The sequence below is a fragment of the Bombina bombina genome, chromosome 4 (genome assembly GCF_027579735.1).
Source record: "Bombina bombina isolate aBomBom1 chromosome 4, aBomBom1.pri, whole genome shotgun sequence".
In the NCBI taxonomy this organism is placed as follows: Eukaryota; Metazoa; Chordata; class Amphibia; order Anura; family Bombinatoridae; genus Bombina; species Bombina bombina.
Genome location: NC_069502.1, coordinates 717,834,048 through 717,860,287, shown reverse-complemented (window position 1 = coordinate 717,860,287; position 26,240 = coordinate 717,834,048). Strand labels below are relative to the sequence as shown.

At 37.5% G+C, this 26,240-nt stretch overlaps 1 protein-coding gene across 1 annotated transcript in view; it reads left to right on the top strand.

The window, feature by feature from the left end:
* The first annotated feature begins 11,283 nt into the window (after window positions 1–11,283).
* FRMD1 (FERM domain containing 1) overlaps window positions 11,284–26,240 on the top strand; it is a 108,294-nt gene continuing 93,337 nt past the window's right edge. Inside the window, exon 1 of the mRNA XM_053710919.1 lies at window positions 11,284–11,416. The gene's annotated coding sequence lies outside the window, so the exon portion shown is untranslated. The remainder of the gene's footprint in view (window positions 11,417–26,240) is intronic.

Sequence of the window (26,240 nt, the reverse complement as noted above, 5' to 3'; positions counted from 1 at the left end):
GTTAACACAAGTTTGGAATCAAGTACATTTTTAAGAAGCCAGAGAATAATAGTGTATTTCAGTATTACCAATAAATAGGATTCTGAAGTAACACATTTAAAGGAACACAGCATGTATTTTTCTTTTTGGCTGCATCTCAGAGTATTCCTATAGAGATTACAAAAACAAAAACAAAGCCTCATTATTCACCTGTATTGTAGTTGGAGACTTGCCTATCAGCTAGTGAGCAATGAGGCTTACTGGTTGTACTTCCTGTTCCTGTTAGCTCCAAAATAAACAGGTGTTTTGTGCTCCACGGTTCTTATGATTTCATAAGCTTAGGGAAATATAAAGCATCTATCAACTGTAGCCAAACCGCGCAAAGTATATTCAAGAAAGCAAGGTGTTAGGTGTAAAATCTGAGAAAAATATAAAGCTACATTTATAGACACAACACTTTCCTCATACTGGAGAGATTGTTGGCTAAACACAATGTCTCCCTTTTAGAATGTAACTTACATTTCTGTGTTTGATTGATGATGTCAATGGAAATATACGTGAATAGCTGGTATACAGGGTTATATAGAAGTAAGCTGCATTGCTGCAAAACAGTATTTACAAGCGTTTTGCAGTTCTTGGAAAGACAGTGTGTGCTTATTTTTTGATACTTGTAGTATAGGATTTTAAATCATTCAGTTTTACATTGTCTTGGAAAACCAACCACAAAGGTGGAATTATTGTTTTTCATAAGCACATAAGCTGTACATAAAACTCATAACTAATGTGCTAAAAAGTACACTAACACCCATAAACTACCTATTAACCCCTAAACCGAGGCCCTCCCGCATTGCAAACATTAAAATAAAATTATTAACCCCTAATCTGCCGCTCCAGACATCGCCGCAACTAGAATAAACATATCAACCCCTAAACCGCCGTACTCCCGCATCACAAACACTAGTTAAATATTATTAACCTCTAACATCGCCGCCACCTATCTACATTTATTAACCCCTAATCTGCTGCCCCCAACGTCGCCGCTACTATACTAAATGTATTAACCCCTAAACCTAACCCTAAGTCTAACTCAAACACCCACTAACTTTAATGTAATTAAAATAAATCTAAATAAAACCTACTATTGATAACTAAATAATACCTTTTTAATACTAAATACTTACCTGTAAAATAAACCCTAAGCTAGCTACAATATAACTAACTTGTCCTAAAGCCCGTTCACACGGGCCATTTTTTGCAGTACAGCGGTCCCACCCCTTGCACTCTCTCCCTCCCCCTCTCTTTTGCTCTCTCTCTCTCCCCCCTCTCTTTTGCTCTCTCTCCCCCTCTCTTTTGCTCTCTCTCCCCCCCCTCTCTATTGAGCTCTCTCTCCCCCCCTCTCTTTTGAGCTCTCTCTCTCCCCCCTCTCTTTTGCACTCTCTCTCTCCCCCCTTCTCTTTTGCGCTCTCTCTCTCTCCCCCTCTCTTTTGCGTTCTCTCTCCCCCTCTCTTTTGCGCTCTCCTCCCCCCCTCTCTTTTGCTCTCTCTCTCCCCCTCTCTTTAGCTCTCTCTCCCCCTCTCTTTTGCGCTCTCTCACCCCCTTTCTTTTATATTCTCTCTCTCTCCCCCATCTTTTTTGCGCTCTCTCTCCCGCTCTCTCTCCCCTCCTCTCTCTCTCCCTCCCCCTCTCTCTCTCCCCTCTCTCTCTCCCCCCTATCTTTTGTGCTCTCTCTCCCCCTCTTTTGCTCTCTCTCTCTCTCCCCCCTCTCTTTTGCACTCTTTCCCCCTCTCTTTTGCGCTCTCTCCCCCCCCCTCTCTTTTGCGCTCTCTCCCCCCTCTCTTTTGCGCTCTCTACCCCCTCTCTTTTGCTCTCTCTCTCTCCCCCCTCTCTTTTGTGCTCTCTCTCTCCCCCCTCTTTTGCTCCCTCTCTCTCTCCCCCTCTCTTTTGCACTCTCTCCCCCTCTCTTTTGCACTCTCTCCCCCCGTCTCTTTTGTGCTCTCTCCCCCTCTCCCCCATCTCTTTTGCGCTCTCTCTCCCCCTCTCTTTTGAGCTCTCTCCCCCCATCTCTTTTGCGCTCTCTCTCCCCCTCTCTTTTGAGCTCTCTCTCTCCCCCCTCTCTCTCTCCCCCATCTCTTTTGTGCTCTCTTCCCCTCTCTTTTGAGCTCTCTCTCCCCCCTCTCTCTCTCTCTCCCCTCCTCTCTCTCCCTCTCCCCTCCTCTCTCTCTCCCCCTCCTCTCTCTCTCCCCCCTCCTCTCTCTCCCCCCCTCCTCTCTCTCTCCCCCCTCCTCTCTCTCTCCCCCCTCCTCTCCCCCCCCCACCTCTCTCTCCCCCCTCCTCTCTCTCTCTCCCTCCCCCCCCTCGCTCTCTATCCCCCCTCCTCTCTCTCTCTCTCTCTCCCCACCTCTCCTCTCTCTCTCCCCTCCTCTCTCTCCCCTCCTCTCTCTCCCTCCCCCCTCCTCTCTCTCTCTCCCCCTCCTCTCTCTCCCCCCCTCCTCTCTCTCCCCCCCTCCTCTCTCTCTCCCCCCTCCTCTCTCTCCCCTCCTCTCTCCCCTCTCCTCTCTCTCCCCCCTCCTCTCTCCCCCTCCTCTCCCCCCCTCCTCTCTCCCCCCTCCTCTCTCTCTCTCCCTCCCCCCTCGCTCTCTCTCTCCCCCCTCTCTCTCTCCCCCATCTCTTTTGTGCTCTCTTCCCCTCTCTTTTGAGCTCTATCTCCCCCCTCTCTCTCTCCCCTCCTCTCTCTCCCTCCCCCCTCCTCTCTCTCTCTCCCCCTCCTCTCTCTCCCCCCCCTCCTCTCTCTCTCACCCTCCTCTCTCTCTCACCCTCCTCTCTCTCTCACCCTCCTCTCTCTCTCCCCTCTCCTCTCTCCCCCCCCACCTCTCCCTCCCCCCTCGCTCGCTCTCCCCCCCTCCTCTCTCTCTCCCCACCTCTCCTCTCTCTCTCCCCCCTCCTCTCTCTCCCCCCCCCCTCTCTCTCTCTCCCTCCCCCCCTCGCTCTCTATCCCCCCCCTCCTCTCTCTCTCTCTCTCTCTCTCTCTCCCCACCTCTCCTCTCTCTCCCCTCCTCTCTCTCTCCCCTCTCTCTTATGTGCTCTATCTCCCCTCCTCTCTCTCTCTCCCCCTCTCTCTTTTGTGCTCTCTCTCTCCCCCTCCTCTCCCCCCCTCCTCTCTCTCCCCCCTCCTCTCTCTCTCTCCCTCCCCCCTCGCTCTCTCTCTCCCCCCTCTCTCTCTCCCCCATCTCTTTTGTGCTCTCTTCCCCTCTCTTTTGAGCTCTATCTCCCCCCTCTCTCTCTCCCCTCCTCTCTCTCCCTCCCCCCTCCTCTCTCTCTCTCCCCCTCCTCTCTCTCCCCCCCTCCTCTCTCTCTCACCCTCCTCTCTCTCTCACCCTCCTCTCTCTCTCCCCTCTCCTCTCTCCCCCCCACCTCTCCCTCCCCCCCTCGCTCGCTCTCCCCCCTCCTCTCTCTCTCCCCACCTCTCCTCTCTCTCTCCCCCCCTCCTCTCTCTCCCCCCCCCCTCTCTCTCTCTCCCTCCCCCCCTCGCTCTCTATCCCCCCCCTCCTCTCTCTCTCTCTCTCTCTCTCTCTCCCCACCTCTCCTCTCTCTCCCCTCCTCTCTCTCTCCCCTCTCTCTTATGTGCTCTATCTCCCCTCCTCTCTCTCTCTCCCCTCTCTCTTTTGTGCTCTCTCTCTCCCCCTCTTTTGCTCTCTCTCTTCACCCTCTCTTTTGTGCTCTCTCTCTTTTACACTCTCTCCCCCCCCCTCTCTTTTGCTCTCTCTCTCCCCCTCTCTTTTGTGCTCTCTTTCTCTCTCCCCCTCTTTTGCTCTCTCTCTCCCCCCTCTCTTTTGTGCTGTCTCTCTCTCCCCCTCTCTTTTGCGCTCTCTCCCCCCCATCACTTTTGCGCTCTCTCCCCCCTCTCTCTCTCCCCCCCTCTCCTCATCTCTCTCTCCCCCATCACTTTTGCGCTCTCTACCCCCTCTCTCTCTCTCCCCCCTCTCTCTCTTTCCCCCTCTCCTCTCTCTCCAACTCTCCCCTCCTCTCTCTCCCCTCCTCTCTGTGTCTCTCCCCTCTCTATCTCGTGACCGCGCCCGTCCACGCCCCTTCACACCCAGCCACGCCCCTTTCGCAACTATTCACGTCCCCCACTCACGCCCAGCCACGCCCACTTCTGCCGCAGATGATGGATCAACTAGGGAGTAGGACTCAAAGGCCAGGTGGGTTTGTCCTCGTACTGTCTCTACTGCGCATGACAGCTTCGGACAAACACACTTGGCCTTTTATATAATAGGATAGTTATATTGTAGCTATATTAGGTTTTATTTTTAGTTCACAGGCAAGTTTGTATTTATTTTAACTAGGTAGAATAGTTACTAAATAGTTATTAACTATTTACTAACTACCTAGCTAAAATAAAAACAAATGTACCTGTAAAATAAAACCTAACTTGTCTTACACTAACACCTAACCTTACACTACAATTAAATCAATTACATAAATTAAACATAATTAACTAAATTACAAAAAACAACAACACTAAATTACACAAAATAAAAAAAGAAATTATCAGATATTTAAACTAATTACACCTAATCTAATAGCCCTATCAAAATAAAAAAAATTCTCCCCAAAATAAAAAAACCCTAGCCTAAACTAAACTACCAATAGCCCTTAAAAGGGCCTTTTGCCCCAAAAGAAATCAGCTCTTTAACCTGTAAAAAAAAATACAAACAACCCCCCAACATTAAAACCCACCACCCACACAACCAACCCCCCAAATAAAATCCTAACTAAAAAACCTAAGCTCCCCATTGCCCTGAAAAGGGCATTTGGATGGGCATTGACCTTAAAAGGGCATTTAGCTCTTTTTCCGCTCAAACCCTAATCTAAAAATAAAACCCACCCAATAAACCCTTAAAAAAGCCTAACACTAACCCCCGAAGATCCACTTACAGTTTTTGAAGACCCGACATCCATCCTCAACGAAGCTGGCAGAAGTCCTCAATGAAGCGGCAGAAGTCTTCATCCAACTGGGCAGAAGTCTTCATCCAGACGGCATCTTCTATCTTCATCCATCTGGCACGGAGCGGGTCCATCTTCAAGACATCCGGCGCAGAACATCCTCTTCAATCTACGTCTTCTTGAACAATGAATTCTCCTTTAAATGATGTCATCCAAGATGGCGTCCCTTGAATTCTGATTGGCTGATAGAATTCTATCAGTCAATCATAATTAAAGGTGAAAAAATCCAATTGGCTGATGCAATCAGCCAATAGGATTGAGCTCGCATTCTATTGGCTGTTCCAATAAACTAGCAATGATTTTGTATATGAATGCCTTATTTTTATTTTTTTACATTAATATAACGTAACATATAACACCGTTTTATAAGGTAACGCATAAATATATACTTCTTGAAGGTTTTAACCCTATATGCTTTTTAGCTCTTTGTTTTTCTATTTTCTGTCCCTCAAAGAATTATAGAAATACACATTAGAGCATTAATATTTGCATGTGTATGTCTATTTAAATTGGTACTAAACAGTATGACATCAAATATTTAATTATGTATAATTAAAAAAATGCTATATATTTTCATAATTTATGTTGTCCTTTTTCTGTAATTTAAAGTGTTGGTTTTCTAAATTCCACTGATCTTCTAAAAAGTAATGGACACAGACATGATTTCTCCTTATCTCTCTTTCTTCTGCTGTGGACAATTAGGTACAGATATAAAACAGAAAATAAGAGAGACTGGGCAAACAAGGCGGTGTTGAACATAGGGTTATCTAACAGGGATTTCCACATAGCCTTGTTTGCACAAAATCTATTTTATTGCTTGATGTATATATTCCCCATATGTTATCTGCAGAAGAGAGAGTTAAAATATACAACTTAAATTCAAACATGGTAGCTCCCATTAGAAACTAATATAATTGTAAACAAAAAATACATCTACGTATTATTCTAAGGCTAATCATTACTTTGAATATATCAGTATGTCTAGCATGTATTTACTGTGTAATACCTCTTTAATTTTTAAAAAAAATTTTTTAAAAAGATAAGAAAAAAAGATACATCTTGATTGCACCAGTCACTTGAACTAAGCTCTGGGAAATGTCTGACAGACAACTTTAAAAGTTCAGGGACCCTATTTTCTCATGAGGGTATTATTATTCTGTATCTTTAAAAGAGCAGGTTTTAAATAATTTGAATGGTTTCTGCAGAATTCTGAATAAGTGTAGTTTTCCCACCTGTCTTCAGTTTCAAAAATTAGTTTCAGTTTGCCCATCCAATAAGTGAGGCATTTGCAAACTGTAAATTGCAGTAGAATGAGGGATGCAGCCAAAGGCCTTTTTGATATTGGAGAATGGAGATTCGTCTAGGACACTGGTTTTCAAAACTGCCCCCAGGCCTCCCTAACAGGTCACATGTTGAGGACATCTGAACTAGAGCACAGGTTAAACAATCAGCTGATTAGTAAATATTGTTATTTTACCTGCTCTCATCCAAGGTAATCCTGAAAACCCGGCCTGTTGGGGAGGCCTGAGGCAGGTTTGAAAAAACAGTGTTAGAAATTAATTTATGGCTAGATTTAGAGTTTGGCGGCCAAAGGGGTGCGTTAGCTATGCGTGCTTTTTTTCTCCCGCACCTTTTAAATACCGCTGGTATTTAGAGTTCACAGAATGGCTGGGTTTTCAGTGCGTTAGGCTCCAAAAAGGGAGCGTAGAGCATAATTTAACGCCACTGCAACTCTAGATACCAGCGGTGCTTACGGACGCGGCCAGCTTCAAAAACGTGCTCATGCACGATTCCCCCATAGAAAACAATGGGGCTGTTTGAGCTGAAAAAAAACCTAACACCTGCAAAAAATCCGCGTTCAGCTCCTAACGCAGCCCCATTGTTTCCTATGGGGAAACACTTCCTACGTCTGCACCTAACACCCTAACATGTACCCCGAGTCTAAACACCCCTAGCATTACACTTATTAACCCCTAATCTGCCGCCCCCGCTATCGCTGACCCCTGCATATTATTTTTAACCCCTAATCTGCCGCTCCGTACACCCCCGTCACCTACATTATCCCTATGTACCCCTAATCTGCTGCCCTAACATCGCCGACCCCTATATTATATTTATTAACCCCTAATATGCCGCCCCCAACGTCGCCTCCACCTAACTACACTTATTAACCCCTAATCTGCCGACCGGACCTGAGCGCTACTATAATAAATGTATTAACCCCTAATCCGCCTCACTCCCGCCTCAATAACCCTATAATAAATAGTATTAACCCCTAATCTGCCCTCCCTAACATCGCCGACACCTAACTTCAAGTATTAACCCCTAATCTGCCGATCGGAGCTCACCGCTACTCTAATAAATTTTTTAACCCCTAAAGCTAATTCTAACCCTAACCCCCCCCCTAAGTTAAATATAATTTTATTCTAACAAAATAAATTAACTCTTATTAAATAACTTATTCCTATTTAAAGCTAAATACTTACCTGTAAAATAAACCCTAATATAGCTACAATATAAATTATAATTATATTGTAGCTATTTTAGGATTAATATTTATTTTACAGGCAACTTTGTATTTATTTTAACCAGGTACAATAGCTATTAAATAGTTAATAACTATTTCATAGTTACCTAGTTAAAATAATTACAAAATTACCTGTAAAATAAATCCTAACCTAAGTTACAATTAAACCTAACACTACACTATCAATAAATTAATTAAATAAACTACCTACAATTATCTACAATTAAACCTAACACTACACTATCAATAAATTAATTAAATACAATACCTACAAATAAATACAATTAAATAAACTAACTAAAGTACAAAAAATATTAAAATAACTAAGTTACAAAAAATAAAAATATATTTACAAACATTAGAAAAATATTACAACAATTTTAAACTAATTACACCTACTCTAAGCCCCCTAATAAAATAACAAAGACCCCCAAAATAAAAAAATGCCCTACCCTATTCTAAATTACAAAAGTTCAAAGCTCTTTTACCTTACCAGCCCTTAAAAGGGCCCTTTGCGGGGCATGCCCCAAAGAATTCAGCTCTTTTGCCTGTAAAAAAAAAACATACAATACCCCCCCCCCACATTACAACCCACCACCCACATACCCCTAATCTAACCCAAACCCCCCTTAAATAAACCGAACACTAAGCCCCTGAAGATCTCCCTACCTTGTCTTCACCATGCCAGGTTCACTGATCGGTCCAGAAGAGGGTCCGAAGTCTTGATCCAAGCCCAAGCAGGGGGCTGAAGAGTGACGTCCATCCTCGGGCTGAAGTCTGGATCCAAGCGGCGGCTGAAGAAATCCATCATCGGGCTGAAGTCTTGATCCAAGCGGGCGCTGAAGAAGTCCATCATCGGGATGAAGTCTTCTATGAAGCAGCATCTTCAATCTTCTTTCTTCCGGAGCCATCATCTTCCAGCCGACGCGGAACATCCTCTTCTACCGACGCCTACTCGCCGAATGACGGTTCCTTTAAATGACGTCATCCAAGATGGCGTCCGTCGAATTCCGATTGGCTGATAGGATTCTATCAGACAATCGGAATTAAGGTAGGAAAATTCTGATTGGCTGATGGAATCAGCCAATCAGAATCAAGTTCAATCCGATTGGCTGATCCGATCAGCCAATCAGATTGAGCTCGCATTCTATTGGCTGATCGGAACAGCCAATAGAATGCAAGCTCAATCTGATTGGCTGATCGGATCAGCCGATCGGATTGAACTTGAATTGAGCCCAAGCAGCTCGCATTCTGTTGGCTGATCGGAACAGCCAATAGAATGCAAGCTCAATCTGATTGGCTGATCGGATCAGCCAATCGGATTGAACTTGAATCTGATTGGCTGATTCAATCAGCCAATCAGAATTTTCCTACCTTAATTCCGATTGGCTAATAGAATCCTATCAGCCAATCGGAATTCGACGGACGCCATCTTGGATGACGTCATTTAAAGGAACCGTCATTCGGCGAGTAGGCGTCGGTAGAAGAGGATGTTCCGCGTCGGCTGGAAGATGATGGCTCCGGAAGAAAGAGGATTGAAGATGCTGCTTCATAGAAGACTTCATCCCGATGATGGACTTCTTCAGCGCCCGCTTGGATCAAGACTTCAGCCCGATGATGGATTTCTTCAGCCGGCCGCTTGGATCCAGACTTCAGCCCGAGGATGGACGTCACTCTTCAGCCCCCTGCTTGGGCTTGGATCAAGACTTCGGACCCTATTCTGGACCGATCGGTGAACCTGGCATGGTGAAGACAAGGTAAGGAGATCTCCAGGGGCTTAGTGTTAGGTTTATTTTAGGGGGGTTTGGGTTAGATTAGGGGTATGTGGGTGGTGGGTTGTAATGTGGGGGGGGTATTGTATGTTTTTTTTTTACAGGCAAAAGAGCTGAATTCTTTGGGTTATGCCCCGCAAAGGGCCCTTTTAAGGGCTGGTAAGGTAAAAGAGCTTTGAACTTTTGTAATTTAGAATAGGGTAGGGCATTTTTTTTATTTTGGGGGTCTTTGTTATTTTATTAGGGGGCTTAGAGTAGGTGTAATTAGTTTAAAATTGTTGTAATATTTTTCTAATGTTTGTAAATATTTTTTTATTTTTTGTAGGGGTTAATACTTGAAGTTAGGTGTTGGCGATGTTAGGGAGGGCAGATTAGGGGTTAATACTATTTATTATAGGGTTATTGAGGCGGGAGTGAGGCGGATTAAGGGTTAATAACTTTATTATAATAGCGGCGCGGTCCGGTCAGCAGATTAGGGGTTAATAAGTGTAGGTAGGTAGCGGCGACGTTGGGGGCGGCATATTAGGGGTTAATAAATATAATATAGGGGTCGGCGGTGTTAGGGGCAGCAGATTAGGGGTTCATAGGGATAACGTAGGTGGCAGCGGCGTGCGGTCGGCAGATTAGGGGTTAAAAAAATTTAATAGAGTGGCGGCGATGTGGGGGGACCTCGGTTTAGGAGTACATAGGTAGTTTATGGGTGTTAGTGTACTTTAGAGCACAGTAGTTAAGAGCTTTATAAACCGGCGTTAGCCCAGAAAGCTCTTAACTCCTGACTTTTTTCTGCGGCTGGAGTTTTGTCGTTAGATTTCTAACGCTCACTTCAGCCACGACTCTAAATACCAGCGTTAGAAAGATTCCATTGAAAAGATAGGATACGCAATTAACGTAAGGGGATCTGCGGTATGGAAAAGTCGCGGCTGGAAAGTGAGCGTTAGACCCTTTAATGACTGGCTCCAAATACCAGAGGGCGGTAAAAACCAGCGCTAGGAGCCTCTAACGCTGGTTTTGACGGCTACCGCCCAACTCTAAATCTAGGCCTTAATCTTTATCAACTTTGTAAAGTCTCTAATTGCTGTTAGTTTTTATTTAAATAAATGTAATTCAATCATGCAATTATGTTTGTGTCCACAGCATGTAGTGTGTGTGTAGTGTTTGGGTTGTATGGTGTGTGGATGTGTGTATTGTAGCATGTGTACTGTGCCTGTGTTGTGTGCGTGTGTGGAAGTGCCTTTCTTAGATTATATTGAATAAAAAAATAATGTTGCTTCTCGTTTTTCAAACTGAAATAAAAAAAACAATCAAGAATAAGACACACTAGGCTATTTTTTTTAAGAAAGTGAGGAGGGTATACCACCTTATCGCCATTTGAAAGCAATAATTGCACACAAAATAGTCATCGCTAGTCATACACATATAAACCTAATGGTTTTGTATTGTATCCAGTCTGCATGTTTATAACTCTGAGAGTTAAAGAAAAAAACGAAGTTGCACTTCCCCCAATAAAACACCATCTACATGCTCGTAAGATGATGTCAAAACCCAGCACTGATAAAGAATGCAGATAAATGCATCATTACTGTTCAACAACCCTCTTCGTCATCCTTTATTCTCTACACCAATCAACGAAAGAGAATGGGACTACTATGCGCCCCGCCTTCTCCACGTGGTTCCATTGATACAGTAACAAAGCCGCTTCCTCCTCCTATTTGTTTACAACAATCAGCCGGTCCGGGGCATCCCATTTGATGCACTGCAGGGGGGAAGAATGCGATTCAGAGGTTAAACCTTCAATGTCAGTGTTTCACCCGAAACCCATTCTCTGTATGGATCACTAATGAAATCATAGTTTGCAGTACACAGACTGCGTTATTTCTATAAAGGGTTGTAAATTCGTTACTAATGGTCAAAGAGTGTTTCGTGCCCCCCTTTTTACATTAAATGAGAAGTTCGTATGCTAAACTGAGTGTGTGGTTTAGCTACAGCCTCTGGGTTGGTGCAGTGAGACTCTGGGAGTTTAGGGATTACACACCTACTGAAGATCTGTGTCTGTCAGATTGGAAATTACTATTAACAGGACTGTTATATTTACCTCTCCAAAGATATATATTTCATTTTTGCGTGGATTATCCTTGTAAGTATTTTGTGTTTGCTTTTTATAATACATTTTATATCTGCGCTGTGTTTCCCTCGCATTCCACTTAATATTTCTGCTTAAACATTTTTGTTATGTACTTTAAATTGACAACGTTGCTACAGCGATGCTTTTTTTTCTTCTTCAATACTATTACAATGGAATCAGCATGCACACTATACAATTGATCAAACCATGCGTTTATTATTATATGCTGTGCTTTTACAAAATGCAGATTATTTATTAGTTTATACTGGAATGTATTGTGCTGCATCAGCTATTGGGATACATTTCAAATTAAACAAGAAGGTTGTTAGTTATATGAATACAGTTAACAATTGTCTGATTCTGATCAAGCACACACGGCTGGATAAATAAACAATGCTAACAAATATAGTGTATTTTAAAATAAATCTAATAATGCTGCAAAGCAATAATATAAATTTATATTTCAGTAATATATATGTATGCTATTCGGCTTGAAAAGAATATTGTTGTAAACGATCCTAGCTTATTGTTTTTTTAAGGTGTTTTATAGCTCATGTTTAGAACCTGTATTTTTATTATGAAGATTTTTTGTTTGTGCTTATGAGATCATTTTTGCTTTGCTTTGTAATCGATCAGATCGAGTTTGGCAGGCTGACATTTCAGCTGTAAACACTGTAGACTTCTGTAAAGGTGTGTAGATGTTTTAAGCCAGTAAATGACTTGCTAGTGCACTGGCTAATAATGTCACAATGCACCATGTAATTGTTGTGATAAGCAAATCTTCAATAAAACAGGTGGAAGCCAGGGAACATTGGCACCATATTGTTCCTGTTCCCTTTCACATTTGTCATGCTCAGTTGCATTCCTTTACATAGTGCATATATTATCTTTGCAATCTTTTATTTTAAATATTTATATATATATATATATATATATATATATATCATATATATATATATCTCATATATATATATATCTCATATATATATATATATATATATATATATATATATATATATATATATATATATATATATATATATATATATATATATATATATATCATATAAGCCATACATAAACCATTGTGTCACATATAAAAGTTTAAATAAATAGAATTTTCTATTTATTTTATGGTTATGATATTTCTCAGTATTATGACCGGAAGGAAAAACATTTAATAGTAGTAGTAGTAATAATAATAATCAAAAAATACAGCTAATATTTGGGGAAGCCTAATTTCTTACTAGTCTGAGACTAGTACAAAATTAAAGCTGTGTGTGTATATATATATATATAATCAGAGATTGAGATGTGTTGCTGCTGGATCCAAAATATGAAAATTCACAATTTTTTTTAGGATCCAGAAAGATATATCTATGTATAGATATATGTAGAAAATCCAAGTGGAGCCTGAAATACATTGTTAGAAGCAGTGCCTTCCTGAAATTTGACAAGTCAATTTGTCAATGCTCCTAATTATATAAATAAACCTTGTCATGAATATATTATAAACTATGACTCAGCAATGTTTATGATTTTATTGAGTGTTGCGATGTAGCTGTTATATAGCGTACATCTGGCTTCATAAAACCTATTGGATATGTAGTGTAATTGATATTATGGAAATGGCTGTGACAGTCACTCTTCCCAATGAGACATAATATATTATGTTAGCTACAGAAAATTGTATATATATATGTGTGTGTGTGTATATATATATATATACTGTATATATTATTATTATTTTCAGCTATATATAACTGTTTACTCAAGTTTTTTGAGTTTGTTAAGATGTATTCTAGCTTACTGATTTGCATTGAATTCCAACATGAAAATGGCTTAGCCTTCCTAATTGCCTGAGCTGACTAAGATTTGAATAGCATGCTGGAAATTGTAATGTGATTTTAATGAATTCATTAAGTGCAGTAATGATTAGCTTTCTTTTGTGTTTATTTTTACATTTCTCACAAACATTTGTAAAATGTGCCATGTTCTGCTATGTCTTATTTAAAAGGATAGTAATTCAGTAAAGTCAATATTATACTTTGAGGAATTTAAACAGCATGCAATTTTAAACAGTTTTCAAATTCAGTTCTATGATCAAATGTGCATACTTTTCTTTGTATCCTTTGTTGAAGGAGCAACAAAACACTACTGGAGACTAGAGGAACACATTGGGTAAACCAATGACAAGAGGGACATGTGCAGCCACTAAAAGTCAGCTAGTTCCTAGAAGTGCTTGCTGCTCCGGAGCCTAATAAGAGTGGTTCATTGGAAAGCTGTATAAAATGACATGCTTTGTATAAACCATGACTTTACTGTCCTTTTAAGAAAGGTTTGACCATGACAACACTTTTTAGGATGTCATAGTTATTTGCACTTACTGTATACTATTTAGACAAAATTTATATAGACAATTAATTTAGAAAATAAATGCTAATCTGTGTGTACAAATAAACAATTTAATTGGATAATACAGAAAGACATGCAATTAGAGGGTTACGTAAAGGAAGAGCAGTGGATCAGTCTGTAGAAGCTAAGAAGAGGGGGAATAATATTGGAGTGGCTAATGGTTTGTCAAAGGGGCTCTATTATTGTACATTATGTAAACTAGAGGCATCCCCCCAATAAATAATTCCCCATAAATGATGTAATTAGCAAAATTGATTTACTATGCTTTATGTATGTATGTGTATGTGTATATATATATATATATATATATATGTTTTTACATTGGAAGCTATTGCTATAATATAACTTACCCCACTGTATCCTAGATGGACTGGAGACCTGGAGTGCATACTGCAATTATTTTTATAATGTCTGTGTACAGGGTAATGCCACAGTGGGCCTCAGATTTCACCTTACTGTATCTTTTAATTGGTCACAGCAAAGTAGTCCAGGAATATGAATTCCATCATGCTTTTGAAGGGTTTTACTCATGAATTATGCTTAATTGAAACAATGCAAATTCTGTTAAAGATATGTGAAAGCCAAATTATTTATTTCATGAATCAGACAGAGCATGCAATTTTAAGCAACTTTCTAATTTACTCCTATTATCAATTTGTCTTAGTTCTCTTATATGTTTCTTTATTTCAAAAGCAGGAATGTAAGCTTAGGAGCTGGATCATTTTTGGTTCAGCCCCTGGTTAACGCTTGCTGATTGGTGGCTAAATGTAGCCACTAATCATCAAGCGCTACCCAGGGTACTTAACCAAAAGTGGGCTGGCTACTAAGCTTAGATTGCTTCTACCAAGAGTACAAAGACAAATTGATAATAGAAGTACATTAGAAAGTTGCTTAAAATTGCATGCTCTATTTCAGCAATGAAAGAAAAAAAATTGGGTTTAATATCCCTTTAACAAAATGTCAGTGTAACATTTATTTTGTGTGCAGATTGCATTTCAATGTAGCGTTTAATTGTTGATGTGTACTGTGTATACATAAACAAACTGAGTTTTACTTCCCTTTTAGCATGCAGTCAGCCTCTAAAGGGATTAGAAAAATCAGTTTGCAGAGGTAAATGAAAGGAAAAGTAGACAAATTTAAATAATAAAGATGCACTGTCTTTGTTTTATTTTTATTAAAGGGGCAGTAAACAGTTTTTTGTTTTTTTTTAAATTAGAGAATTGTATGCAGTAATAACCACAGTTGTGCTTCAATTACACGTCACTGAAATATTTAACCCCCAAATATTACCCAAGAAAACCCCCTCCCCAGAGCTTCTCCAGATGCCCCTATAGATTTTTCATATTTTCTTTATCCAATGGCTTAGCCAATTTATATGGGTATCAACCGCACTACTGAATTGTATTTAGGTCATTTATAAATCTGGATGCACATGCGCATACAATTTCATTACCCCACTGCAACGCAGATATGCGTCTGATAGTAGATCACAAGCGCCCAGTATACGCAGGGACAAATGTTTTTTTGTTTTTTTTTAAAGCTTCATAAGAATTTACAATGATAATTAGAAACCCAATTTGCTTGACAAGAGAATCAAATGTACACACAAGTAATAGATTTTTTCATCTAAATGTAGTACAGCCTACTTTGCAGTAAGTTTTTTTTTTTATTACGGGATATATCATGGCACAGTGATAAGGGAAAATAAAATAATGTAGATCAATTTTAAGTAATACTATTAAACTAATACGTTTTAGCATTTCCATAATTTTATTCTGTGATAGATGTTGATCCGTGTACAAACTTTAGGCTAAAGGGACATGAAACCCAAATGTTTTCTTTTATGATTTAGAAAGAGCAGACAATTTTTCACAACTTTCTGATTTACTTCTATAATCTAATTTGCTTCATTCTCTTGATATACTTTGCTGAAAAGCATATCTAGATAGGCTCAGTAGCTGCTGATTGGTTGCTGCACATAGATGCCTCGTGTGATTGGCTCACAAATGTGCATTGCTATTTCTTCAACAAAGGATAGCTAAATATTGAAGCAAATTAGATAATAGAAGTAAATTGGAATGTTGTTTAAAATTGCATTCTCTACTTGAATCATGAAAGAAAAATGTTGGGTTTAGTGTCCCTTTAAGGTTTCAAATATGTGGCACAAAATCTTCATCTCTCACTTTTTGGCAAGAAAACCAAGAATGGCCCTATAATTTCTAAGGACAGAAGTGTGTGTGTGTAAAGTTATATGCCAGTGGTGGCCAAATTCCTAACACATAGGGGACAGTTTAACATTAAAGGGACATAAAACTTACATTTTTTTCTTTCATCATTCACATAGAGCAGTGATTTTTAACCTTTTTTTTGCCGTGGCACACTTTTTTACATTAAAAAATCCTGTGGCACACCACCATCCCAAAATTTTAAAAAAATCACACATTGTAGTCTAATACAGCATATATATATAGACATACACACAAACACACACATACTGTATGTATTGTGCGGTTATGCCGTGCCTCCTACAAACTACCCCTGCACTGGGAGTAAAAAACAAGCAAAGTTTAAAAAATATGTCACACTGTTGTCAGTCTGCCGTGGCACACCTGAGGATCTTTCACGGCACACTAGTGTGCCACGGCACACTGGTTGAAAAACACTGACATAGAGCATACAATTTTAAGCAACTTTCCAATTTACTTTCATTATATAATTTGCTTTGTTGTCTTTGTATTCTTTGTTGAAAATTATTCCTTAGTAAGCTGCTGATTGATGGTTGCACATATATGCTGCTTATCATTGGCTTTCAGCTAGCTCCCAGTAGTACATTGCTTGCTTCTTCAACAAAAAATACCAAGATAATTAAGCAAATTAGACAATAAAAGAAAATTGGAAAGTTGTTTAAATTAAATTATCTATCTGAACCAAGAAATAAAATAATGTGGTTTAATGTCCTTTTAAGGATCACATTTAAAGTAATGGCTATTTAACACACAAATAATAATATATTTCCTAAAAATGTCCAGAGGCCCCGGGCCAAATACTTGCCTGTTGGCCATCTCTGTTATCTATGTCTGTATCAATAAGTATAATAAAACAATAGTAATGGTATTCTTAAATCAACTTGCTGATTTTAAAGCCTTTACCTTTGTACAATGCAATACACCTGCTGGAGTGTATTAAATTGTTTACAAATATATCATTTGCCTTTATATCTGCATTTGAAATATCTGATTTTGCCTATACTAAAAGTTTCTATACTTAATTAAAGGCTATTGAAATGCTATGCAAACACAGCCAGCAGAAATAATTAAAATCCCATTGGGGTGTGAGAGAAAGTTCTAAAATGTTAATTTTCTATTGTTCTTTCTAAGTATTGTTTAGAGACAGAGATAAGAAAGGTAAGCATTTGAGTGATAAGCTAAAGATGTCCTGTCTGCAAGCTTAGCAACTTCAGCTATTTCATTTACAAAAATAAACATACATGAGCAATTTCTCGTGCATTTTATAGTCTGCAGCTGGTATAATAAATCTTTAAGAACACATTAAGGAGAAACCAGTTTTACAGTACACTGTCTCTTTAAGGATTATAATGAGCTTTAGAAAAGTAAATAACCCCTCTTATATTATGTTAATATACATTCACTAGTGCAGGGTAAAACATTTTTTCCCAAGACCCAATGCAATGATACCACCTATCTTTGCAATCCTATTTTTATGCTTGGTCTGATAATTTCTGAAGTAATATACAACAAGATAGCTGCAATTTTGTAGTCAAACTTTAAAGCGGGGGGGGGGGGGGGGGTTGGTTGACAGATTTATTTAAAACACAAGTAATCCAGAATAGTGAAGAGCCAGTTACACAATTTCTACATAGCTATTATATATATAAATGTATGTAGCAGAATCAAAATGGTTAGTAGCTGAAACTAATATTTTTTAGGAGGTATGACCCCTTGGCTGCTGGGAGTTGTCAAGTGCTGTTCAATACTGACAGCTGTTATCTTTTTATTTATAAATTGTTGTCATTATGCCCAGCCAGAACTTCAGGAAAAAAAAAAAAATTGAAAAGATAACATAGATAGGAAAAAGACTGAGTGTTTTAGGTGCATAGCAAAGTCATTGAGATCTTATCAATAAATGGAACAACAGGTCATTAAAAGGGGCTTGCCATTTTCACAGTCCATTAACTCAAATTTCCTTTAGTCAATTAGTCATCTCCAAGTCTGAGTCATTAATTGTTGGTAAAGTAAATTAATATATGATTTATTGTTTACTTTACAATGTTATGGATAAATGTTAACACAAGTTTGGAATCAAGTACATTTTTAAGAAGCCAGAGAATAATAGTGTATTTCAGTATTACCAATAAATAGGATTCTGAAGTAACACATTTAAAGGAACACAGCATGTATTTTTCTTTTTGGCTGCATCTCAGAGTATTCCTATAGAGATTACAAAAACAAAAACAAAGCCTCATTATTCACCTGTATTGTAGTTGGAGACTTGCCTATCAGCTAGTGAGCAATGAGGCTTACTGGTTGTACTTCCTGTTCCTGTTAGCTCCAAAATAAACAGGTGTTTTGTGCTCCACGGTTCTTATGATTTCATAAGCTTAGGGAAATATAAAGCATCTATCAACTGTAGCCAAACCGCGCAAAGTATATTCAAGAAAGCAAGGTGTTAGGTGTAAAATCTGAGAAAAATATAAAGCTACATTTATAGACACAACACTTTCCTCATACTGGAGAGATTGTTGGCTAAACACAATGTCTCCCTTTTAGAATGTAACTTACATTTCTGTGTTTGATTGATGATGTCAATGGAAATATACGTGAATAGCTGGTATACAGGGTTATATAGAAGTAAGCTGCATTGCTGCAAAACAGTATTTACAAGCGTTTTGCAGTTCTTGGAAAGACAGTGTGTGCTTATTTTTTGATACTTGTAGTATAGGATTTTAAATCATTCAGTTTTACATTGTCTTGGAAAACCAACCACAAAGGTGGAATTATTGTTTTTCATAAGCACATAAAGTATTCTCTGTTACCCTGTAATTTGGTTGCACAGTAAAAAGAAAAAAACTTTATTGTACGAACTACTGGTAAGATTATGCCAGATGTCTTTTTGATCTCTGAAGCAAGTACAAGATGGGAAAATTTCTCAGATCCGTCAGCTGTGTACATCCACACAATTTAATCATCTACATGTAGAGTAAGATTAAAAGAGAGCATTTTTTTTTTTTTGCACGTGTCTATAGCCACTGATGTGGTAACTTACTGGTTGCAAGCATGGCCCGGAGCCACATGTTTCTCCCTTGAAGCTTCTATTGTGAGCCTTATTATGTGCCTTTCTCACCCAGCACAAAACGCACATCCTCCATTTGTACCTCAAAACTTACCCTCTTTCCCTGCTAAATTCATTCATTCCCTCCACACACACAGTTTGTGAATTTTGACTGTGCGTAAATATTAAAAGAACAAATATGTGGTCCTCTGAATTATCTATCCTGCGATAACAAAATGCGTTATTAGCTTCAAACCTGTAAAAATAAATACAAATTATGACTGTCAGCATACCCTTAAAGGGATAGTAAATTCAAAATGAAACTTAAATGGATTGGATGGAACAAACAAATTTCCAATTTACTTCAATTTTGCGAAGTTCTTTTGATATCCTTTGTTAACAAACACGACGTACCCTGTACTTTGCTTTTCCTTAAGGTTGTTTTTTTTACACGTAATAGCGTGGGTCTCCCCACCAGCAGCCAAACCACACTAATACAATCTCCTTCCCTCCTGCAGGTTTCCTGTTAAAGCGCGGTCTTGCTGCTGGCAGCGAGAGCCGCCCTACTAAAAGCACAAACCACTTCAAAATACCAGCAACGTACAGAGTACGTCGCTTGTCATTAAGGAGTTAAAGAGTAATACTAGGTAAGCTCAGGAGATGCACATGCCTTTAGAATTCAAAACAATGTTTATAGCAGTTATACATTGTTACAAACTCTGCTGCCATAGAATGCATTTAACAAATACAGAATAACACATTTTTAAAACATGCTTAGATTTTAATAATAATATAAGAGTGTGCTATATGTCAATTAAAGGGACAGTCTACACCAGAATTTTTATTGTTTTAAAAGATAGATAATCCCTTTATTACCCATTTCCCAGTTTTGCATAACTAACACAGTTATAATAATATACTTTTAACCTCTGTGATTATCATGTATCTAAGCCTCTGCAAACTGCCCCTTTTTTCAGCTCTTTTGACAGACTTGCAGTCTAGCCAATCAGTGCCTGCTCCCAGATAACTTCTCATGCACGAGCACAGTGTTATCTATATGAAATACGTGAACTAACACCCTCTAGTGGTGAAAAACTGTTAAAATGCAATCTGAAAGAGGTGGGCTTCAAGGTCTAAGAAATTAGCATATGAACCTCCTAGGTTAAGCTTTCAACTAAGAATACCAAGAGAACAAAGCAAAATTGGTGATAAAAGTAAATTGGAAAATTGTTTAAAATTACATGCTCTATCTGAATCATGAAAGTTTATTTTGGCCTAGACTGTCAAAAATATGCTCATCTTGGTACTTTTCGAGTAAAATCAGTCCTTGAGGAAAATCTTATAATCATTTAAAGGAACATGGAACAGAACATTAAACTTCTGTGATGTAGATAATGTGTTCAATTGTATAAACTTTCCAATTTGCTTATATCCTCAAATTTACTTATTTCTTTTGGGACCATTGGTGAAACTTACCCTTTTTTCATTAGAGCATTCTGAGCTAGGCTCAGGAATAGGGATGGACGAATGTGTAAATTTCCGAATTCGAATGTTAGAACGAATGTTATTACCGAAATTCGAATGACAAATTCAGGATGTTGATACGAACGAATATTCTTAAAAATTCTATAATCGAATACTATTTACAGTTTTTGAATGTCACTTTTGAATTCGAATAATTATAATTAGATCGAACGTCCACATTTGAAATTTCGAATTTAACATTCTATTTAACAAATACTATTCAGAAGTTCAATAGTTCATGTGGTAGGGAATCTAGTAAATTGATACATAATAGATACAAATATATCAATCTGAATGTTTCTATTTCGATTGAATGTTGCATAATTTGAATATTACATTTAAAGAAAGCATTAGAAATACTATTACAAACCTATAAATTTGAATTTTTCGAATTTGAATATTACATTTAAATAAAGCATTAAAGGAATAACATTACAAATATATAAATTCGAATTTTTCGAATTCGAATATTGCATAATTCGAATATTACATTTAAAGAAAGCATTAGAAATACTATTACAAATATATAAATTCGAATTTTTCGAAACTAGTATTTTCGAATGTAATTGTAAAATTCAAAACCGAACATTCGAAAATCCAATGTTAGAATGTTATGTAAACATTTGATTCGAACGAATGTGTTAAAATTTGTTTCATTTTTCGAATGTTGCGAAACATTCGCCCATCCCTACTCAGGAGCATATATATATGGATAGCAGCTATGTTTACAACAATGTTTATATCAATGATATACATGTGGTCCTCAAGACATGTGCACACTCCTTTGCCTATCTAAATATGATCTCATGGAAAAGGGCTACAATTCAACAAAGTATACTAAGCGAAAGAAGTACAGTTAGTTAACATAATTAAAATTGATTTCTTTTTGTATAGGCTCTTTTTAATCATGAATGCTTAATTTTTCTACCGAGTCCATTTTAGGCCTCACAGTCTGTCTTGCCAGACATGGACTGGTTTAACCTTTGTGAGTGATCAAAAGCCAGATGTCCACTTTGATGCCTCATGATAAAGAATCTTCAGTTACCTTAGATCCTAAGTGTAATTGAATGGTTAGATATAAATCAGGAGGGCCTGAGTCTCAAGTTAGCATTTTCTGCAACTCCTAGCACTAATCGTGTTTCTAAGATCTTGATTCATGGCTTGACTTTAAGTGATCAGCTTTCTTTTATGCTTGAGAAAGATATCATTAAGTTCCAATATAATTGTACAAACGGCTCTATTAGTTTATAAGTAAGTTATGCATTAAATGATTGCTTAGTCAATTTGTGCAATAATTAATTATAATACAAATATAACAAGCCACTTACTGAATTTGCAGATTTTCCAGTGTCTTTTTTTCTGTATGTGTATATATATATATATATACATCTACATATAAAGCAGTATGTATCAAGTAATAGCAGCTTTTGCATTATTGATATTCAAAGTAATAATCATGAAACAACAATAGCTTTGGTTTAAAAGGATATTAAACCCAAATTATTTATTTTATGATTCAGCTAGAGCATGCAATTTTAAGCAACTTTCTAATTTACTTCTGTTGTCAATTTTTCTTCATTCTTTTGGTATCTTTATTTGGAAAAGCAATTATCTTATGCTTAGGACCCGGCCCATTTTTGGTTCAGACTCTGGTTAGCACTTGCTGATTGGTTGCTACATTGGCTATGCCAATCAGCAAGTGCTACCCAGGTGCTTAACCAAAAGTGGGACGGCTCCTAAGTTTACATTCCTGATTTTCAAATAAAGATACCAAGAGAACTAAGACAAATTGATAATAGGAGTAAATTAGAAAGCTGCTTAAAATTTGTATGCTCTGTATGAATCATGAAATAAAACAATTGGGTTTCATATCCCTTTAACAGAATGTGCATTGTTTTAATTTAGCTGAATTCATGAGCAAATCCCTTCAAAAGCACAATGAAATTCATATTCCTGGACTAAAATTGCACACTCTATCTGAATCATTAAAGAAAAAAATTGGATTTAATATCCCTTTAACTTTGTTTATTTTAAGACAAATTGCTTTTCACTTTGCAACATATATTACTCTCCATTGTCTTATTTTGTGCTGTAAGTGGTTGTGTTAGGAAATTAATAGGCCCTTTCCAAGCACAGAGTGTTTAATGTGTCAGCAAAATGAACTAAAGGGAATGGAGCTGTATGTGAAACCTGTACTTAGGGGGTATTTATCATTTGTTGAGGCATTTCCAACCAAACAATCTCTTTAAAGGATTTTTAAATGTAGCAGAATTTAAAAATTGATAAATACACAATAACAAAGACAATGCAATAGCACTTACTTTGAAATTGAAACAAGCAGTAGAATATTTTCTGGCAAACATCAATGTTAATCAAATTTTTCCTCCCCTGTATCATGTGACAGCCATCATCCAATCACAAAATGTATATAGTATATACGTTTGCAGATTCTCAGTAGGATCTGGAGCCTCAGAAATTGTGCTTATAAAAAGAATCTGCACATTTTGAAAATGGAAATATATTGGATTTAAAAAAAAATAATTAATTAAATGTTTTATTTGAATCATGAAACTTTATTTTTTACTTTAGTGGGCTTTTAACACCAACCAAGCATTGTCAATGAGACTATAAATACAAGGTAGGGTAAACCACCAATAATGCTTTGTTCCTTCTGAATTTGTATTGCTCTTATTATATGCATCATGCATTTGACATAATTCAGCAGGAGAAACGTTACAATCCACCAGAAGAAAACACCAGATCACCAGAGCCTGCATACAATGTTTTCGCACGCCACTTCTGTTAAATAAGAATTAAAGAAGCAGCTTTATGTTTATTGAGCCACAATACAAACAGCTACACAGAGACATATTTAGGCCATTATAAATGGATTAGGAACTGTTTTGGTCTTGGAACACATAAACAAAAGGGATTTAAAAGCCTTTTCATATAAGACTTCAGCTGAAAAAAAGAAAGTATTGATCTTAGAATTCAATGGTTATCTCGTTTATGGCAGTGAAGGAATTCTGAAGTGAAAAAAATAATGAATTCCTTTGGTAAATTGTTTAAATACAACAAATTAGTTGATATTTAAAGAAACTTAAAACCCACACTTTTCTTTCATGATCCAGAATGAGAATACAAATTTAAGCAACTCTCTAGTTTACATCTATCATCTTTTTTTTTTTTCACTCTTGTGGTATCTTTTGTTGAAAGCTGAAAAATTAACTCTGGCGCACTATATGGCAGCAGTTTTGCAAGAATGTTAACCATTTGCAAGAGCACAAGATGACAGAAGTACATTGAAAACGTATGCAAAATTGTATGCTCTGTCTGAATCACAAAATACATTTTTTTGTTTCGTGTCCCACCAAGACGGTATTTTACCAACATAGCTGGCATTTGGGTTCAAGTCAAAGTTGGAAATAAAGATTAAATCATGGTTAAAATTACGTGTTTTAGAATGTAATTATAACCCAATGCCCATTTAAAATCAGTCCTAGCAGCTTTAGTTTCTAATTTATGCCGCATAATTATTTATGCAAATTTATAATAAGGAAGATGGCCGGTATTTATTTCCAGAAAAGGTGGCGACCCTATTCATATACCTTTTTACAAAGTACTCATTAGCAGTTATTTTAAATGTTTATCAAAAGCTTGAGATAAAGTAAGGTTATATCATTTTGTTTTTAAAAATAAATCTCACCAATTTCCTGTGAAAACATATACAGTGAGGCCTCGGTTTACGAATTTAATTCGTTCTCCGGGTCGTTTCGTATTGCGAAAAATTCGTAAACCGAAACACGGTTTCCCATAGGAATGCATTGAAAATCAATTAATGCGTTCCGGAGGTCCGAAAAAATTCAAATAAAGTGTCCAAAAAATGCTCCAAAAGGCTCCAAAAGGCTTAACAACTTGCTGCAAATGGCTCCAAAAGGCTTAACAACTTGCTGCAAATGGCTCCAATGTCTCCAAAAGGCTCCACAACTTGCTGCAAATGGCTCCAAAACCTCTCCAACACCTCCACACTGGTACCCAAACTTCATTAATTCAATCATACTTGAGTATGCAGGGGGCACAGGGGCCACTGGTTTCGTATTGCGAAAAATATTCGTAAACCGAGGGGGGCAAACCGGCATTTTGTTTCGTATTGCGAAAAAAATTCGTAAACCGAGTCAATTTTTCTTCAAATTTCGATTTCGTAAACCAAAATTTTGTATACCGAGTCGTGCGTAAACCGGGGCCTCACTGTATACTCATTGTAGTGTTTTTCCTTTTCATTCTTATGAATAGTAATCTTAAAGGGACATTCCAGTCAAATTTGAAATACACATAGATGAATTACATCTTTGAATAGAAACCTATTTGCAATATACAGGTATTAGCAAAAATGATTCTAGTAAAAGTTATCACTGTTTTAGTGTTAATATTTTTGTCTGCACGTGCATGTGATGCATAGCTAGATATTGTCACTGCACCAACTTTTTAAATAATGCAGCTGCTCAGATCACCAGTGGTGCTTGTATCATATGAGCAATTAACAAATTGAGTCATTACCAGATGGTGCAAGCACCTTAGCCTCTCTGAGCAAGTGCTGTGTTTAAAATGCTGGTGCACGGTGCATACTTAAATACACTTTTGAAACAGCTATAGCTTTTATTAGAAGCATTTGTGCTGATGCATGTATATTACAAAATTGCTTCTGTTCAATACCGAAATGCACCCATGAGGTTTCCAATTTTGGCTGGAATATCCCTTTTAAATACAGCATATATAATTATTTCCAATTCCATTATATACATTTGTGATCTTCACATGAAGTATAGGGATGGGCGAATGTTTTGCAACATTAAAAAAAAAAAAAAAAAAGAAATTTGAACAAATTTGTTTGTTTCAAATGTTTGTACCACATTCTAACATTCATTTAATGTATTAGTATATCTAATGCTATCTTTAAATGTAATATTCAATTCAAATTTTTCTAATAATTCAAATCAAATTATGCAATATTCAAATTTGAATCAATGTATTTGTAATAGTAGTTCTAATGCTTTCTTTTAAAGGGATACTGAACTATTTTTTTTCTTTAATGATTCAGATAGAGCATGCAATTTTAAGCAACTTTCTAATTTACTTCTATTGTAATTTTTTTCTTCATTCTCTTGCTTTATCTTTATTTAGAAAAGCAGGAATGTAAAGCTTAGGTTCAGCACCCTGGATATTGCTTTCTTATTGGTGGCTACATTTAGCCACCAATAAGCAATAGTAACCCAGCTTCTGAACCAAAAATGGGCCTGGTCCTAAGCTTTATATTCCTGCTTTTTAAATAAAGATAGCAAGAGAACAAAGAAAAATTGATAATAGGAGTAAATAAGAAAGTTGCTTAAAATTGCTCTATTTGAATCATTAAAGAAAAAAAATTGGGCTAGTGTCCCTTTAAATGTAATATTTGAATTATGTAATATTCAAAATAGAAAAATTAAAATCAACATATTTGCATCTATTATGTATCAGTTTACTAAATTTCCTACCACGTGAACTATTGAACTTCCGAATAGTATTTTTTAAATCAAATGTTATGTTCAAAATTTTGAATGTGGATATTCAA